Genomic DNA, 10,140 nt, shown 5'->3' on the forward strand with positions numbered 1-10,140 from the left:
AACTAATAAAGGAGTTCAGCAAGTCCAAAATTAAAATTAAAAAAAACAAGGGCAAGCATGAAAGCATATTCAAGGCAAATCAAGAATGTAATTACATTTGCAGTTGCCATACAGAAAATCAAATACCTAGGAATACATTTAACCGAAGAGGTGAATAATTATTACAAGGAGAACTAAAAATACTGCCAAAAGAAATCATATTTCTTTTCAAAACAAATAGAAAAATATTCCATGTTTGCAGATTGCAAGAGGCAATATCATTAAAATGGTCATGCTGCCCAAAGCAATCTACAGATTCAACACTATTCCTATCAAACTACTAATATCATTTTTCACAGAATTAGAAAAAAACTATTATAAAATTCTAAATGGAACCAAAAAAGAGCCTCAATAGTCAAAGCAATCCTAAGCAAAAAGAACAAAGCTGGAGGTATCATATTACTTGACTTCAAACTATACTACAAGGCGACAGTAACCAAAACAGCATGGTGCTGGTACAAAAACAGACACATAGACCAGTTGAACAGAATAGAGAACCCTGAAATAAAGCCACACACATACAACTATCTGATCTTCAGCAAAGTTGAAAAAAATAAGCAATGGAAAAAGGACTTCCCGTTCAATAAATGGTGCTGAGATAGCTGACTAGTCATATTCAAAAGAATAAAACTGGACCCCTAACTTTCATCACACACAAAAATTAACTCAGGCTGGATTAAAGGCTTAAATGTAAGACCTCAAACAATAAAAATCTAGAAGAAAACCTAGGAAACCCCATTCTGGACATCAGCCTTGGAAAATAATTTATGCCTAAGTCCTCAAAAGTAATCGCAACAAAAACAAAAATTGACAAGTAGGACTTAATTCAACAAAAGAGCTTCCACACAGAAAGGAAACTATCAGCAGAGTAAACTGACAAACTACAGAATGGGAGAAAATATTCACAAACTATGCATCTGACAAAGGGCTACTATCCAGGATCTGTAAGAAACTTAACAATTCAACATATAAAAAACAACCCCTTTAAAAAGTGGGCAAAGGACATGAACAGACACTTCTCAAAAAAAAAAATGACGTACTGCCAAAAGGCATACAAAAAAATGCTCAACATCACTGATCATCTGAGAAATGCAAATCAAAACCACAATGAGTACCATCTCACACCAGTAACAATGGATATTATTAAAAAGTCAAAAAAACAACAGATGCTAAGTGAGGCTGTGGAGAAAATGAAATGTTTGTGCACTATTGGTGGAAATGTAAATTAGTTCAGCCACTGCGAAAATTAGTTTGGAGATTTCTCAAAGAACTTAAAACAGAACCACCATTTGACCCATCAATTCCATTACTGGGTATAGTATATATCCAAAAGAAAATAAATTGTTCTGCCAAAAGACACATGCACTTGCATGTTCATTGCAGCACTAATCACAATAGCAAAAACATGCAATCAACCTAGATGACCATTAGCATGGATTAGATAAAGAAAATCTGGTACATATATACTGTGGAATACTATACAGTCATTTAAAAAATCCTGAAATTATCTCCTTTGCAGCAACATGAATGAAGCTGGAGGCCGTTATCCTGAACAAACTAGCACAGAAACAGAAAACCAAACACCACATGTGCTCACCGGTAAGTGGGAGCCAAACACTGGGTCCTCATGGATACAAAGATGTGAACAATAGACACTGGAGCCTACTAGAGAGGGGAGGGAGGAAGGGGGGCAAGAGTTGAAAAATTAACTATTGGCACTATGCTTGCTACCTGGGTGATGGGACCATTCGTACCCCAAACCTCAGGATCACTCAATATACTCACGTGACAAACCCCCACATGTACTCCATAATCCAAAATAAAAGTTGGAAAAAAAGAGAAAGGCATCTCAACAATTACATGCTTGATCCTGGAGAAAGTGGGGAAGCATGAGAAATAATACCATAAGATATGTAGTTGAAAAAGTTTACTCTAAATTACCCAAAATTTCACGCATCTAAAATAGTCAAGTGACCAGTCATTTTTAGGCAAACCAACAAGACCATAGCAATGTGAGAAAGTATTGAAAAGGCATTTTCATGAAAGAAAATACTGTGACACAACCTCTGGGCAAAATAATATAACCTTGTCAGTGAACATCATTTTTAAAAATGTAACTGTTTAAAATACGATTTTAGAAGTAGAGAGCACCGCATGCAGAAGGTCTAGGTACTAAACTAGCAGATGTTTTCTAAGTTTACCGAGGTAGTCAGTTACACTGATGGCCCATAATTAACCACACTTTCCACATTCACAGCCTTGAATAGCTTCTTCCCCTTGAATCTGGGAGGAACTGAGGCTTGCTTTAACCAAGAGAACACAGCAGACGTGAGGCTCAAATTCTGGGCCTAAGCCTTAAGAGGGCCTGGCACAGGTAGCCTCTGCTTTTGCAGTCTTAGGAGTCTTGAGCCACTTCATAAGATGTCCAGCCACTCCGCTTAAGAGATCATGTGCATGGAACACATGGAGGGGCCATGTGGAGCAGAGGCCCTGAGATTACAGGAAGAGAGAGTCCCAGCTGCTCTACTGTCCTAGCTAAGCCTCACCCCAGATGGCTCACAACTGAATGCAGCCACAGGAATTCACACTGAAGGACTAGCTGAAGCACTACTCACTTGAGCCCAGTATGGATTGTAGAATTGTCACAAAATGATAGTTATTTATGACAATTCTGCACAGTTCTGTGAAGGCACAAAGTAATAATAAAAATTTATTTATTATTATGTTTGACTCCCTTATGTCATAGAAGAAACCTTAGAAACAGAGAAGTTAGGTGACCTGCTCAGAGTTCCACAGCATCTTCCCATTCAACATACAACCTAGCCTCAGTTTTCTAGTGTAAAAGGGGACAGGAGGAATGGAATAGAAAGTAGGAGGAAAATAGAAAAGATCAGGCTGGGCGCGGTGGCTCAAGCCTGTAATCCCAGCACTTTGGGAGGGCGAGACGGGCAGATCACGAGGTCAGGAGATCGAGACCATCCTGGCTAACACGGTGAAACCCCGTCTTTACTAAAAATATACAAAAACCTAGCCGGGCGTGGTGGTGGGCACCTGTGGTCCCAGCTACTCGGGAGGCTGAGGAAGGAGAATGGCGTAAACCCGGGAGGTAGAGCTTGCAGTGAGCTGAGATCTGGCCACTGCACTCCAGCCTGGGCGACAGAGCGAAACTCCGTCTCAAAAAAAAAAAAAAGAAAAGAAAATAGAAAAGATCTGGAATAAGAAAGGCAATCATAAATCTTCTAACAAACTGAGAACACTCATCAGAAAGTTGAGCATTCGGCCTTGGGGTAAATAGAGAACTCTTGCTTTTTTAATATATTGCCTTGTATAGATACTGTGTGTGTACTCATAGGACCAAGAAATCTGGGAAGTCTGAGGACCAAGAAACCTGGGAACTCTGAGTACAATGCATGACTGGTGAGGACTAAAAATCATTTCTACTATTCACATGTCACTCTTATTACCTCATTTCACACTCTGCATTTCTAAGATATTCTTTAAGTCTTAAAGGAGCTGCTGAGCTTACAGTCATTTGATAGCAGCAGGCACCCAACTGACTCCCAACCTCTTGCACAAAAAGATAACACTTTGGGATGCTAAAGTGGATTCCTTTTCCCAGGTGAGGCTTTACTCAAGATGTCAGATAAAAAGATCTCTCAGGTCCTTTCCCATTGGCCCAGGAGCTAGTACCTTCTGAGGCATTTTATAAATAAGTAAGTTACCCTATTCTCAAAAGACTATAGATGGAAACACTTTAATAAGGCAGACCTAATTTTTCAATCTCACCTTTTGTAACTGGGTATGAATGAGCTATTCTTCATGTTCTTGTAGCTTGACAGGAACAAGAAAGTGTACCAAATCATTAATTCTCTCATTTGCCCACATAACATAAAACCAGCTGGCTTTTAATATTTAATTAAATTAGTGCGCTCCCCAACTGAGTTCTAATATTCCAATTTCAATTTTCAGCACAAAGCTAATATAAAACCCAAAAGCACTGAGTGATGTGGAAAGGGAAAATGTGACCTTGGTAGGATAATGTGAAGGTGTCCACAGATGAAAAAGGTCTTTTCTTTTTTTTTCTTGAGCATTATAAGATGTCCAAAGTTAACATTCTGACTAAATACACTGCATTCTCTTTTAAGAAGTAGTATCATGTGGTAAAAGTACATTTGGGAACAGTCCTTTTTTTTCCCATTACTTAACTCATTTTTTACCCATTGATTTCTCCTGTCTGTTGTGTGCCAGATATTATACCAGGTACTCAGGCATGAGAATGAAATACATTGCCCCTACCCTCATAGGAACACATTGTCTCTGCTTACTAGGGACCTTGTTGCCAAGTGTGTATGTGAGATCTTGGACTGGCTTAACCTTTGAGTTTTAGTTCACTGTCTAGAAAATGATTATGTTAACAATTCTTAGCTCTCAGATCTTTGTGAGGATTAAATGAGACCTTGTCTTGCAAAAGAGCTTTGCACATTGCAGAGTGGCAATTGAATAATGAAAAGAAATTATGAAGTATTTTGTGCAGGCTTTTTGCTGTTGCGGTTTGTGTGCATTTGTGATTATGGGAGGCAGTAGGGAAAACATCCTGTCATGACTGCCTGTTTTCTAATTGTTCCCTTCTCAGCCACAGGCAGTAAAATGTGCTGAAGTCTGACCTCAAGAAATTCAATCTTGGGCCTTTTATCTGCAATTCTTGTGAAGCGTCTGCTGTCCTGAATATCAGATTCAGCATTCAGGGCCAGTTTGTTTCTTGTTTGTTTTCATTGGATTGGATCATGGCAAACTTAAGCAAAAGGTTTTTCTTAGCTTTTTATGCTGATTTTGGACCTGAGTGTGAATGTTTATTACAGCTGTTGATTTTTTGTTTCTCTCTATAATGCTGGGCTTATTTTCTCGCTTTTTATGAGAGTTATAGAGCACCATGGTACAAAGCTGGCTGGTCAAGTGATTGGTGAAGATGTCTGAAAAATACCCAGTGAGGAAGTAGAAAGGCAGGCTGTGAGTTTCGCTCTGTGTTGTGTCTGAATTCATGTGGCACTCACAGGACAGGCCTAGACTAACCTTCAGGGCCAAGGTCAATAAATATATATTGAATGTGTACCATGGGCCAGAGTTAGGGCTTTTAGAGCTGTATGCAGATAGATTCATACAGTACCCAACCCTAAAATTCTTTCCTGCTCTTTCATTTCGGATTATGATATGACTATTCACACAGTTTCCCCGACAAGGACTTAAGAGGAATCCTTGATTCGTTCAGCTGTTACTCCCTCACCCCATGGATAAACTTCTAGTTTTATCTCAGAAACCATTTGACTTCTGTTCCCTCCTTTTTATTCTACTGCCACTATCTCAGGCTTGGCCTTCGTTATGTCAACAATATTCTACAAACCAGCCTACTTATGATGTAACGCCAACAGGACAAAGTACAATGTCTTAGAATGGAATTCAGCAGTTCTTACTGAATCCTCAACCTGTCTTTTTCATTTATCTCCTACCAACCACAACCCCGCACTCCAGGTACCAAACTGTGAAGCTGCTTCAAAGCTGTGTCTTTGCTGGTGGGGTTGTCTCTGTTTGGAATGTCACTTCCACTGCCACTCATTCAACCCAGCAAACCCCCTCCAAAGGTAAGTTCAAGTGCTGCTACTTCTCTGTAGTTTTTCATGACCCTCCAAGGCAGAATTAATTGTTCCTTCCTCCTTGTCCCTGTGTCCACATACACACAAAAGAAATTTTAAATTTGTGCATCAATCTTTTCAACTAAATAATGAGATATGGAAGAATGGAATGCTTTCTTGAAAAATATCTTTATCTCCAGTGTCTAGGGAAGGAAGGAAGGAAGGAAGGAAGGAGGGAAGGAAGGAAGGAAGGAAGGAAGAAAGGAAGGAAGGAAGGAAGGAAGGAAGGAAGGGAAGGAAGGAAGGAAGGAAGGAAGGAAGGAAGGGAGAGAAAGAAAGAAGAAAGAGAAAGAAAGAGAGAAAGAAGGAAGGAAGGAAGGAAGGAAGGGAAGGGAAGGAAGGAAGGAAGGGAAGGAAGGAATGAGAATGTGAATGAATAATGTGAAAGAAAATGAAAAGAACCGAAAGAGGGAATGAATAATGAATGAATGAATGAATGAATGAAGAATGAATGAATGAATAATGAATGAATGAAGGAATGAAATAATTAAAGGAAAGAAAATGAAAACTGAGGAAGGAAGGAAGGAAGGAAGGAAGGAAGGAAGGAAGGAAGGAAGGAAGGAAGGAAGGAAGGAAAGAAAGAAAGAAAGAAAGAAAGAAAGAAAGAAAGAAAGAAAGAAAGAAAGAAAGAGAAAGAAAGAAAGAAAGAAAGAAAAAGAAAGAAAGAGAGAGAGAAAGAAAGAAAAAGAAACAGAGAAAGAAAGAAAAAGAAACAGAGAGAAAGAAAAGAAGAGAGAGGAGGGAGAGAGGGAAGAAAGAAAGGAAGGAAGGAAGAGAAGGATGGAAGGAGAGAGGGAGAACAGAGAAAGGAAAAGGAAAGGGAGAAGAAGGAAAGGGGAAGAAAAGAAAAGGAAAGACAGCAACTTAAACTGATGGCAGTTCATCTATCTGTCCCACAACAGTCCATTCAGGAAAGAGTTCAGGCCTTCCTCGCCCTGGCCCCCCGTTGTGTGCCCCAGTTGGCTACTCTAGGTCTTATCTCCTAGCCAGTAGGATGTGGAGAAAGGACCAGGTGAGTGCCCTCACAATCCTTTTAATGGCAAGGCCCAGGAGTGGCACACATCACTTCTACCATGTATCATTGACCATAACCTTATGGCCACACCAGCAATAACGGAGGGCTGGATCCTACACTTCCCACAAAAGTAAAAAATATATTGAATGAATTGACATTTATTCCACAAACATTGTGTGATTGAGACTTTCAGCAGTTACTTCTTTTAATATTCTCTGACTAAATATCATCAGCTTAGTAGCTGGGGTTCACCAAGCCACTGGAGAGGTTACATAATCTTACCGAGGTCTCAGCATCTCCTTTATTCAGCCAGAACTAATTCCAAGTCTGTTTGATTCCAAAACTACTGTTCTTCCTGGTACATTATTATTTTGTTTCTTTATTAAAATCCTAAAAATTAAAATTTAAAACTGTAAAGCATTTACTTCCAAGAGTTCTGAATTTTTAAAAATAATTCTTAGTGAAATAAATAATATTTCTTATGCCTTCAAATACAGGTTTAGTAGAAAATATTGTCAGGTAGTTTTAGAATAAGTTCTGTCTCTGGACTTCTGGGACTAGTTAAGTAAATAACCAGTATTAATAATGCTTCCATTTGTTCCCACATAAATTATGACAGCAATAGTTATTGTCTTTCAAACATTTCTAGATCTTAGAGAACAGACCTTTTTGTGACAGGAAACTGGAAAAAATATCCACCCATACTATTCACACAAAAAAATGGTGATATTGTTTGCTAGAGGCAAGGTCAAAAGAAATAATTCTACCCTTTCTTCATATGATGAGAAAATAAATGGAAATATGACAAGATGTGCTTATTTTTTAGGAAAACTAATGAGGCAATCAACTGCATGACTTTCTGCTAGGAAGATTGAACTGGAATTGGAGCACCCAGGTTCACTGTCACATACAGGATTGAAGCCTTCACATTTGACACTCAACTTTGCATGACACAAGGGACCAAAAGGGAGGAATTTCCCCCTGTGGGGCATCAAGGAGTTTTGTAAAAGGGGTATGGGGTCTTTCAACTGAGAGACATGAAAGAGGGCCGTGGAGAGGGGACATTTGGAATGGTCTCTTTTTGGAAAACCGAAGCCATAAACAAACCCTTCCCTTCTTTGGTTAAGAGTATGAATAGATTAGATTCAGTGACAGCCTTTGTTCTCTTTCATATTATATTGCTTTTTTGAGAGTTACTGCAGCTTAAGAAAATAACTTTGTATATTTCCATTATAGAGGGTTTGGTCTGGGGAAGACATACATGACAGTAGGTATTCAAGGAAAGGATGGCGGCTGCTCTCCAAACATCTTTCCAGGGCTACAGAGCAGGGAGTGGGTGGAAGTGGAGCTGGAGGTCAAATCTTTCAATGAAATCCTCCAGCCCCGCTTTGCCCTCCACCCTCCCACCATCACCCATGATAAGCGTGGAGCATTGTTCAGGACAGAAAAGAAGAAACTCCTTCACGTCAGGCTATATGCATGTGGTAAGCCCAGCTAAAGGTAATGGACACGTGAGCAAAATGTTGAGGATTTAGAATTCCAGGTGTCTCTCAGTGAAAGTGGCAATGGTTAACTGAATAGAATACACAATCAAATAGTATAAGTAGGCCAGGTGCGGTGGCTCACACCTGTAATCCCATCACTTTGGGAGGCCAAGGTGGGCAGATCATGAGGTCAAGAGATCGAGACCATCCTGGCCAACATGGTGAAACCCTGTCTCTACTAAAAATACAAAAATTACCTGGGCATGGTGGCATGTGCCTGTAGTCCCAGGTATTCAGGTGACTGAGGCAGGAGAATCACCTGAATCTGGGAGGCGGAGGTTGCATTGAGCTAAGATCATGCCACTGCACTCCAGCCTGGTGACAAAGTGAGCAAAGCGAGACTCCGTGTCAAAAAAAAAAAAAAAAAAAAAAAAAGTACAAGTAGTTTTTTTCTTTAGAATTCAACATCAGCTAAAAGGCTTCTACTGATTATGTTTTATTACCTCGTTTGTTATGCATCTATTGTAAAGTGCTTTTAAATTATAATGAATTAGTTTTCCCTCCACGGAAGTGTCACCTGAACATACTTAGCTGGCCCATCAGTGCCACAAATATGTAATTATTTATCTTATTAAGCAGTTTCGTTACCTTTTACACATTGCATAGTGCTTTTTCATTAGCTTTGCCTGAAAAAAAAAAAAAGTAAACTATTGTAAAATGAGAAGTTCTTAGCCATGGTTATATACTCACAAAATTCTAAAGTTTCTTGGGCCTCTGGATCCTGCTAAGAATTTTGCCTTTGATCTACAGATCAAAGACCACAGCAAGAATCTCATTAAAGCTATGAAACTTCTCTCTAGAAAATGAACGTAAACAGAGAATGCTACATAAAATTTCAGGGGTTTTATGGATCCCCAGAAAGCTAGTCTATGGAACCGCAGATGAAGAAACTCTGGTTTTTAAAAGGATTTTGAAAATTCTTGATAAATTATGTACAACAATAAATTTTCTGATACTCTACACTTGACTTTTTCAGGTATTCATGCATAAGGCAAACATCTATCACTGTAATGGCAAAGATGACGGAGGTAATTTCAATCTGGATTTTGTTGGTTAAAAAAATAAATAAAGTCCTATCTTTCCAATCTTTTTATATCAACCAAAGATACACTGTTCAGTCCCTTCTCCCAGGTAAATTTTACATGAAAAAAGAAATTACTTTGGTCATTGCAGCAATATCAAATCCTAAAGAATTGAGAAAGCATGTCGTGGTCTGAGATATATTGGGTGCTTATTCTTTGCCAGACATTGTGCTAAGCACTTTACATGCATTTTTGCACTTAATTCTCAGAATAAGCATATGAGAAAGTTACTAGTGTATTTTTTAAATCTCCATCTCACATATAAGGAAATTGAGAGGAACTCAGTAATTTGGCTGAGATCACACTGTTGGTAAATGATGATGCTGGAACTCAATTTTTCTTTTGCAATTTGGCAGCCAGGCGAAAGTCATCAGAAACAGGTGTCTTTTATCTAAAGTTCTATGAAAGAGGAGCAGTTTTACTTTATTTCAAAGAAACAAATGACATAAATCAATTTGCACCTGCCCTTGATTTTGTGCAAATTTATTTATAATGAATTGCAAAGGAAGGGGAGGCAGCCCTAAATTCAGAGAATTTGAAATAATCTTAAATCAGATAGGTAACATGCAATCCCATTTGTCCAGAAAAGAGGCCAAAGGCAGAACAGTAAATATTTTCCACAACAAAATGATCACAAGGGTGCACAGAGTCTTCCAATCTCGAGGATTCTTCCCATTTAAATGGAAACTGCAAATCACCAGGTTATCATGTGGTATAAGTCTTGAGTCTATCCATCTCTTTCACTCTTCATTTGCCTTAGATTGATTTGACTT

At 38.8% G+C, this 10,140-nt stretch overlaps 1 long non-coding RNA gene across 2 annotated transcripts; it reads left to right on the top strand.

Moving 5' to 3' along the window:
• Positions 1 to 3,190: 3,190 nt before the first annotated feature.
• Positions 3,191 to 9,314, top strand: LOC116268859. 2 transcript variants are annotated; one of them, XR_004176044.1, is made up of 4 exons: positions 3,191 to 3,456; positions 5,566 to 5,675; positions 7,568 to 8,225; positions 9,262 to 9,314. It is a non-coding gene; the product is annotated as an uncharacterized LOC116268859 (long non-coding RNA). The 2 variants fall into 2 exon arrangements; XR_004176043.1 differs by lacking the exon at positions 3,191 to 3,456 and having other exon boundaries at positions 5,228 to 5,675.
• The last annotated feature ends 826 nt before the right edge of the window (positions 9,315 to 10,140 follow it).

The sequence above is a fragment of the Papio anubis genome, chromosome 9 (assembly GCF_008728515.1).
Source record: "Papio anubis isolate 15944 chromosome 9, Panubis1.0, whole genome shotgun sequence".
NCBI lineage: Eukaryota > Metazoa > Chordata > Mammalia > Primates > Cercopithecidae > Papio > Papio anubis.